General features: G+C 41.5%; 1 protein-coding gene across 1 annotated transcript in view; it reads left to right on the top strand.

Annotated features, from left to right (window-relative positions):
* The first annotated feature begins 372 nt into the window (after positions 1-372).
* Positions 373-10048, top strand: part of jupb (junction plakoglobin b) — an 80495-nt gene continuing 70819 nt past the window's right edge. Inside the window, exon 1 of the mRNA XM_034894920.1 lies at positions 373-577. The gene's annotated coding sequence lies outside the window, so the exon portion shown is untranslated. The remainder of the gene's footprint in view (positions 578-10048) is intronic.

Raw genomic sequence — 10048 nt, 5'->3', positions numbered from 1 at the left:
CACAATCATAAGCCTATTTAAAAAAAAATTCTACTACCGAGCCATAACGTGAGCTACAAAGTAATGGAACCTTTTATACATTGTTGTTTTTCTTTAGAAATAAACAACGGACAAATAGCGTCTTTAAACACTTGTACATGTAAAGTTATTCACTGTCAAAGTGGCGCTAAAATGAATGGCAGTGAATGGGATGCTAACTGCAGGTGATGGCTTGGTAGCATTAAAATGGCGCCGTAGGAGCTTCGCTTAGAGAGGAGAGGCTCACCCCCTTGCGTTCAAAACGCCGTGAAAACTGTGACGTATTTGGACCCTTTTGGCTTTCGATACAATCCTCCCCTGTGACGCTGTGGCAGCCATAGACAGTTAAAGAAAGGCAGCAGCCTAGCCGCTGCCGGTTCGCTCCCGTTCCTCCACCCGGCTGGCTGCGTTCTGCACACCGTGTGAAACGGGACATAGAGACCCGAACGGATCTGAACCTGAGCTATAGGGACTGTGGATTTAAGGAGGACCGACGGACAAGTTGAAGCCGTCACTGCTGCGACAGGGAGCCGCTCCAGACTGCTGTCCAGTTAACAAGGTAACCAAACCCGGCTGAGCTGGTTTTTTACGCATGGTAACCAGATCACGGACTTGTTCGCCAGGTATGTGGTGGGAAATAAAAGAGGAGAGTGAGGAGCTGGTGGTCATCATACAGCATCACGGTCACCATTAGAAACCCAGTCTGGCAACTGCACCCCCTCTGTCCTCCAGAAACTTCAATCAGTCTGATGCTTCTCTCCAGGGTGACATAAACACACAGTTCTGTGACCAGTGAGCTGAATTAATATGGGTTTTAAAAATAATATTTTTTAGGATTTTGTCTAATGTGCTGGAGATGCGTGCTGCATCGGAGCAATGATGATGATGTCTGTCTTAGACATATAAATATGGAAAATGAGATCTTGCAGTGCTCAGGGCTATGGCGGCTGTGTGTGTGTGTGTATGGGGGGGGGCCGGTTCTATCCCTTTGGTTGCCCTATGAGAGATTGAGTGGCATTTAAGTTAGATGGCACCAACATTTGATCTAATCATAACTGATCTGGCAACCCAGAGCCCAGGGTTTTGTTTCCAGATTCTGATTTATGATTTATGATGTGGGGGTCTGGGGGTCCACCCCCTGAAAAATTGGAGCATTAAATACCTAATTTCTTGCATTCAGGTGAATTTATATGCACCTATTTCTCAAATTTTATTTTTTTATTTTTACCACTTTCTGAATCAATTTAATGTAAAGGGAAACATAGATTACAGTACAAATATAAAAACATAATGAGTGTTCTTATTTACGGGCATTTATTGGTCTTATGATGCCTTCCTCAATGTCATCAAACATGCCTTCACACCATGCCGTGAGAACTAAATACATAGAGACATAGAAATCACATACATAACAGAAATAATATTCTCACAGAGAACACATGGCTAAATAAGCAACACAGATTGACTGTTAATAAACCGTCACAAAGTTATGCTTTTACATTGATATTTACACACACAAAATTACTACACACGTCATTGGCCGCGTTAACTCCACGGGAGCGAACAACAGGTGACAAACTTCTCTCCAGCGTGTCCCTCGAACTTACGAATGTAAAGCAATTAAAAACCAACTCAATGAGTCGCAGCTAGCTCTGCATGCACTGCATGCTCCATTGCCGCTGCAACGCAAATAAATGTCTGGAACAATCAAAAAAACTCGTTCCGCTATATATACACCCACATAAACAGGTCAGCTCGCACACACACTTCAAAGCAAGAAACAAAAATGCAGAGAAAAAACTAAATATATAACGCTACATTCAAACATGATTTCTTTATTAAATTTAACTATTGTTTTAATGAACTTAAATTATGCAACTGTCTTTGCTGGCAGCTACAATTAACATCAAACTGCAACATTAGTTTACTTTTTTTGAAACAACATTTTATGGTAGACACAAGTACTTTAGCTTTTTTTGGCTGAAATAGAGACCTGCCTGCAGTGGTACCATGCCAACAATCTCATTCAACCATTTCCTAAACTGAGGAAAGAGTCAGAGGGTACCAGAGGTCATAATTGATGAACCAATCAATGTAGTCTAGATAGGTTCATATAGGCCCCTTGGTGTTCATATGGACAACACCTGGCTGGAAGGTGCGTACTGAAAGTGTGTCTTATCATTTAGAGCAGACACTCACGGGAAATCAGAGAATTTGCAAGGCTGCATTACAGAGCAGAGCAGAAAGCATGGAAATTTCTAAAAAAACATCTAATTTAAAGCTTGCTTGTCAGGGGACTGTCATGAAGGTCTTCAAGTATTTTGATGTACTGAAACTTGGTCCATGATCCCTGGCATGTGATAAATAAGCCCAACACCACAGTAGGAGAAACATCCCCATAACATGATTTTTGCACCACCATGATGTACTGTCTTCACAGTGTACTGTGGCTTGAATTCAGTGCATGGAGGTCCCAAAAAGAACAATTTTGTCAGTCCACAGAATGTTGCTCCATTTTTTCCTTTGGCCAGTCAGTGTGTCCTTTGGCAAATGTCAACTTATTCACTGTCTTTTTTCAGCGACGGGACTTTGCGGGGGCTTCTAGCTGATAGCTTTGCTTCACATAGCCTTCTTCTGATCGTAACTTTAAGTCTTCTTGGATCTACCTGGACCTGATCATGGGTTGAGCCTTTGCCATTTTGCCTATTCTTCCATCTACTCGAATGCTAGTTGACCGTTTTTTCCCCACGTCGTTCAGGCTTCAGATGCCATATCAAGGCATTTTAAATAATTTTGTCTGGGGAGCCTATACCTTTCTGCACTTCTTTATACGTTTTCCCCTCTCCAATCGACTCTTTAATCAAAGTCCGCTGTTCCTCAGAGCAATGTCTGGAACGACCCATTTTGCTGAGTGTTTCAGTGGGAAATGCACTATAACCAGCATGCACACCATTTGCTTCCTTCCGTCCTTCAATGTGGGCCAAAATTGACACCTGTTTCTTCACCGAATCATTCACCTCTCTAATTAAACACAACACTGCTATTATTTTGAACATGTCCCTTTCAATTACAGATTCAATTACACAGAATGTGCAGCATGCAACATTTACTAGTACATTTTTTGCCATGTTGAAATATCACTTCCAACAAAAAATATGATTCACGGGGATAGGCTGCTAGGACTGCTACTTTTTTTAACACAACTGTATGTGAGTCTGAAGAGGAAGCATTACTCCTGCTTTGAAATATTAAACGGTGAACGTTGAACCCAGTTTGAAGTTCTTGTCATTTAGCAACATATGGTGCAACACACATGGGGCTAACTGTTCTAGAAGGTGCTACACACATAGGACCAGCTGGTATAGTAGGTGATACACACATAGGACCAGCTGGTATAGTAGGTGATACACACATAGGACCAGCTGTTATAGAAGGTGATGCACACATAGGACCAGCTGTTATAGAAGGTGATGCACACATAGGACCAGCTGTTATAGAAGGTACTTCACACATAGGACTAGCTGGTATAGAAGGTGATACTCTTTTCCTCCACTGCTTCCCCCCAGGGCTGTGTCCTCTAAGCGATTTTATTTATTTGATATACAAATGCATGCCAAAGCCAGCACACCAGGGGTCATATCATTAAGTCTGCTGACGACTCGGTAATAGCGTCGCCGCTGACACACAACGCCCCGTGCGTGGCGCTATTTTAAATGATTTTACAGAGTGGTGTAAGTCGACAACTTGTGTTGTCCTTGACTATTGTTTAAATTGGTTTGATGTTGCGAAACACTTAAGTGTGACAAACATGCAAAGGAACAGGAAATGAGGAAGGGGGCAAACACTTTTTCACACCACTGTAGAGAAACCTGTAGGGGGTTCTGTAGAGAAACCTGTAGGGGGGCTCTATAGAGAAACATGTAGGGGGCTCTATAGAGAAACCTGTAGGGGGTTCTGTAGAGGAACCTGTAGGGGGTTCTGTAGAGAAACCTGTAGGTGGGCTCTATAGAGAAACATGTAGGAGAGCGCTATACAGAAACCTGTAGGTGGGCTCTATAGAGAAACCAGTAGGGGAGTTCTATAGAGAAACTTGTAAGGGGGCTCTATAAAGAAACCTGTAGGGGGGCTCTATAGAGAAACCTGTAAGGGGGTTCAATAGAGAAAGGTCTCCGTAGACACTACGAATTATAATCTGAGCCTTTCAGTGGGGAAAAAACAGCAGTTTTAGTGGACCAAATTAACGATGCACATTTGCCCTTTAGGATTACATTGCATCGTCGTCTGTGTCTGCATCCTGGTCTATGTCTACCGGTTACAGCATTTCCACTTAATACTGGACCAATATCAACAATTGTTGTTCCCATCAGTCACTTAGTCACACAAAAAAGTCAATATAAGCCTTTTGACTCTTTCAGTTACAACTCTTCATGGTTTTACAGTATTAATGTGTGTTTGATATTTAATAGTATGGTCTTTTGGAATATTTGTCTCCAACAGGACCTGACATGCAGCTCGGCATCTTGTCATTGTCATGTCAAAAATGAAAATGTCATGCATAACAGGCTATAACATTGTCTGATCTAATATATTGTTATTTTTAGGCCAGTGTTTGTAATTCATGATGCAGTGGAAAATATTGTGGTGAGCAAATCCCTGCAGCAGCTACTGAGCTGGAGCCTGCACCTTGTTCCCTGAGTGGTTTTGATGTTACATGAAGGTGTTTTGTCATTTATCAGAAATTGTGGCTTTTTTTAGCTGTGAAAAAAAAAACTGATGTTCAGACGTTGACTGGGCAGCAAGAGAGTGAAAAAGGGAGAAAAGAAAGCAACACTGGGGCCAGTCAAGCATCACTGTGGACATTGCCACATGGCAATTCGGTAGGCATTACCCAAAACTATTCACACCTTCTCTCAATTTGAAACATTTCACACAGATGTGTTGCTGCAGACCCGGAAAACTGAGCTTTAATCCAGCCAAAAGTGGTTACAGATGTGAAAAATCAACAGGGAGAATGTGAAGACTGCAGGATCCTGATACTAAGCTAAAGATTTGCCCAAAGTTACATGTGTGTTACATGAGCTATTGTCCAGGCAGGCACATTTTTATTTTTAATAATAAATAAAAATCTGCCTGCTTTTATGGAAATTTAACATAGGGGTGTGTATACGTATGCCCCCTGTATTTTAAAGAGGAAGATTTATTTATTTACAATACATTATTTATTCAAAAAGAAAATTGGTGTCCTTCGATGGTTGGATTTTCCAATTTTTTTATATAAGGCATTAAGAATAATTTGCAAAAGATGTAATTTTATTTCTCTTTTTAATCAACTTTAGCACTGTACTTGTAGAACCCAGCTCTCTACAGCTGTAACATTAGGACAGCATAATATACTGTACCTTTAAATATAAAAGAGCCAACATCTCTGCATTCTACATTCTGGGCATGTATGTGTCGTGTGTATTTGTAAGAACAGAGTGTAAAAATGTCCGCTGGCTCGACTATTAAAAGTCTTCTTAACTTTACTACATTTCAGAGTTACATTTCCTGTTTGTCACACAGATTAGCAGCCAATAATCAACAGGAGCGACCTCCAGTCAGTGCGACAGTGGACTGTAATGTTTCTGTTTTCCCAATGCATGAGCAGCGTGTGTGTGGCTGGCAGCAACTGAATAATTGCATTTTGTTTTTGTCAGTGTGTGAGAGTGCAACAATTATGCAGAGACCCTTACTCAACCTCAAACCAAAAACATACAGTATGTTATAGGGAAGGATTTACAGAGGTCTATGTGAGATACACAAGCTGCTCGTTATGTGTGAGTTTGCATTTGGGATTACTGAGTACCAGCTGAAGGAGGGGAAAAATTAACCTGTACACAAGTGAAACATTAGAATGCATTTTATGTGTGGTTTTTGGCAATTTCTAGCTTGGCAAGATAACAAATTACCACAAAGCCGGATATTGTGTGCAGCGCTGCCAAGCCTGCGAGGACACACACTGACTCACAGGCTGCCTCAGTCCTGATAACAGACAGAACTGTGTGTGTGTGTGTGTGTCTCGCACTTAAGTTGCACAAACAGCTGACTTCAGACCTGACTTGAGCTTCAAGACTCGTCAACAATGTTTTCATGCAATTATTTATTTTTAAATCTTAATGCATTCATGGATTTCTATTTTTTTTTGTTGGCCTATATACGTTGGGGAAGTGTAAATGCACGCGCTATGCCTTATGTGCGTGCACTCACATATCAAAAATGTTCTCCCGGTGTTGTGCCTTTTTTTAGTTTTTGAAATCAAAACTAACGAAAAAACAGCTACATGGAAGAGAATGATGGAACTGCATCAGGCATCTTCAAACGCACCCAGATAGGTCAGTAACTTGGTAATGTGAAAAATACATCACATTTAGCATTTATTGACACAGGTAACAAAGGGTGTGGGGGAGTATTTTTTTCTACTACTAACAGTTCAGTACTGGAGAAGGACAAAGCAGCATTGAGTCAATAATTCAGCCAAGAGGTGTGCAAGTGTACCATCAGGGACATGCTAGGCAGAAGGCCATCACTGAATCAATCATCAATGAACTCATCACTTCATGCAACCTGCCGCTGTCATTGATTGGCAGCCCCAGCTTCAGAAAGGTTTTGTCAGTGGGAGATGAAAAATATTGTCCAGTGAGTCGGTGCACCGTAACAAGAAGACTGAATGCAACAGTCAAAGAGGCCAAAATCAAATAAAACTAGAAAATGCATTTCCTGCAGAAAATGCGTGGGAATGCGGAATAGCTGAATTTCTAAAGCTAACCTGGTTGAATAGCTTAAATCAGTAAAAGTTGTAAGTATAGTTTGAGTAATAATTCGTGAGAGTAAGGGACAGATCAGGTGGTGAGAGAGACCTGAGACTTGACTTGGACTCGGGGCAAATGACTTGAGACTTGACTTGCCCCTAAAAGACTTGAAACTTGACTTAGACTTCAAAAAAATGACTTGCGAACATCTCTGGTGTGCATGCATATGTGTGTGTGTGCGTTTGCATATTCAGTTTTATTTATTATATATGCTTGTATCTATGTGTGTGTTTGTGTTTTGGTAATTTTCCTCATGGCAAAACACTTTTCAATGACATAAAAGCACTGTCAGGCTGACTATTTGAAGTGTGTGTGTGTTGTGTATTCTACATTATGGATTAGATAAAAGCACTACCAAAGAGTCCAATACCAGGGTTGGTATGATCCCCAGCGCCTCCTGTCTACAGGTCCCAGATTGCTCCAGACTGTCAGACCAGCACCTTGCATGGTAGCTTTCTGTAATCTGTGTGTGGATAGATAAAGGAGAGGAAAATTGTAAATTCTTTGGTTATTAACAGCAACACAAACCCATTTTAACGGCGTCCAGTTTTTAATCTCAGGATTAACCTTCTTTTTGGCCTAGCATACTTTGTAGTTTTTTCAAATGCTGTTGCAACATCGAGTGGTGTTAGAAAAACTACAACACCACACCGGATCTAGCTAGACCGGAAACACGCCGCACACACTTGTTTGCGCTCGCAAGCAGGCCAAAGAGTAGTAACGTTACGTTTTGAGTGGATGGCGAGCGCAAGACGCCAAAATGGAAGCCAATGTTACCTGTTAACATGGTTATTCTTCATGTGTCCTCCCTTGTCACCTAAATGTACTTCCTGTCTAGTGTCTGTTCTTTTTCCTGTTTTATTTTGACAGTCTAGGGTTTCTGCTTTGTGTCTGGCTTTACTTCCTGTGTTGTCCTTCCTGATGTCTCTCACCCGGTTCCCGGCCCTTGTGTCACCGCCTCTTGTTTCCTCGTTACCCAGTGTCTTTAGTGTCTGTCTCCCTTTGTCTCTTGTCAGATCCTTTTGGGTTTTTTCCCGCCTTTTGCCTCTTACAATCAGTGTGCTCGGCGTTTAGACTTTTCCCTGAGGTCACTTTTTCCCCGTGAGTTTTTTCGGAGGTCCTTTTTGGGGGATTTTTGACGTCTTTTGGATTTTGGTCTTTGGACTTTGTCTTCCAGGAATTGTTTGTTTTTTGCATTGTTAATCCCCCGTGGTCATTTAGTCCTTCCCTTTTTCTTAATAAATCCTTTATTTTAAATGAAGCCTCAAGCGTTTGGGTCCTCACTCAAGTAGGCTATATGCCAATGTGGTTTAAAGAAAAAAAAACATTTGCAAAAAGCGAGCTGATCCACTTTTCTATGTTGATAAGAGCATTAAAATGAGAAAAAATAATGGGCCAAAAAGAAATCAAGGGACATTTAGAATTATCACGTGACATTCATTGTGAGTTAACTATAACGTTAATGTGATTTAGTGTTTTAAGCATTTGTCACTCCTTGACAAACTTCTTAATGCCACCATTTACACATATTTTCTGCAAAAACGTTGAAATATATGCATATTTTTGTCCAATGTGCAACTATATTGAAACATTTTTTATGCAATATACTGACTAAATTGGTCAGGCTCTACTCCAAACACTACTCACTATGGGTGTAATTTGTAGTACAGCAACTGTAAATATTGATCTGCCCACTTTCATAGCATTTTGAGTAGAACATTGATTAACAGGAAATCAACCCTGTGACTCTGCTGACCGACTAACCTTTCAGAAATGGTCCTGTAAAATGTATTGCATAACAATGATTGGTGGCCTACCTCCGCTCGTTGCCATGGGGAACTTTGCCCGGTCTGAGCCCCACGTGTGTGTTTTTGTGTGTTTGCATTTGTGTTACCAGGCGAGAGAGAGATTCAAATATCTCTGCTAGCCTCAACCTCAAAGTGTGTGTGTGTGTGTGTGTGTGTGTGTGAAAAATTAAAGACGCACTGAGGAGGGCACCAGAGCTATACACCAGTTGACAGTCTGCATAATAATTAGCAGGCTTTACCTTTACACACACCAACACACACACACACTCATTTGTTAAATATAAACCATTTCCCCTTGGATGCACACACTGTTCACACAGTTGTGTGTGTGTGTGTGTGTGTGTCTGTCTGTCTGCATTATCCTTTCCTTTCTTCTTCATATGCATTTCCAACCGTCCCTTTCTTCTCTTCAGTCAAGCGTGGTGCGCACACACACACACACACACACACACACACACAAATACAACCACTAACAGAGAGACATCCATCCACGCAGCGTTTGTACATGCTCTCCTGTTAGATTGGCCTACCCTACATTTGCTGTATTTGTGCCAACCAACATGCACAGTCCACCTCTCTTTCTTTCTTTCTTTCTTTCTTTCTTTCTTTCTTTCTTTCTTTCTTTCTTTCTTTCCTTGACTCGTTATCTCCGCCTTTACTTACACTGAGCATGCTTATATTTGTACGTGTGTGTCTTTAAGTGTGTGTTTGTCAAGGTTGTAAAAGCAGACATGATGACAGAGGAGGGGTAAAGTGAAAAGAGGAGGAAGAAAGGGGATGATATTGAAGAGGAGTGAAGGGGGAATAAAGATGGTGACAGAAAGAATGGAGGGAGGAGAGGAGAGAGGTAGCCAAAGGGGCAGGATCTGTGTGTGTGTGTGTGTGTGTGTGTGTGTGTGTGTGTTAGGAAGTGCAGCCAAGTGTAAAGAAATGATCTTGACAAAGCCTGAAAATGCTGCAGCAGCAGTGACCAGATCCAACACACAGCTCTAATGTTGATCCATCGGTGCCTTGATAAGCGTGCTTGTCATTCCAAAAGAAAATCCAACATAACACCTGATTTATTTAGTTGGACATGTCATTGTTGTCTTGAGTATAAACCATGGGGCATGCATGGTAATAATGACGCTGATAATGTTTACTCTGCAAGGTCCAGTTATAGCGCCAGATGCATGTCTTTTCTCCGATGTCCGTCCCCTTCCTCTCTCTCTGTGTTGGCGCTCTAACCTGCGGCGGATTTCTGAGGACTATGGTTACCTGGTCCTCAGATCTCTGCTGGGTAAAATCCAGAAAGCTAGCTAGACTATCTGTCCAATCTGAGGACTATGGTTACCTGGTCCTCAGATCTCTGCAGGGTAAAATCCAGAAAGCTAG

Source organism: Etheostoma cragini, chromosome 15 (genome assembly GCF_013103735.1).
Source record: "Etheostoma cragini isolate CJK2018 chromosome 15, CSU_Ecrag_1.0, whole genome shotgun sequence".
In the NCBI taxonomy this organism is placed as follows: Eukaryota; Metazoa; Chordata; class Actinopteri; order Perciformes; family Percidae; genus Etheostoma; species Etheostoma cragini.
This window is presented reverse-complemented; position numbering and strand designations above follow the sequence as displayed.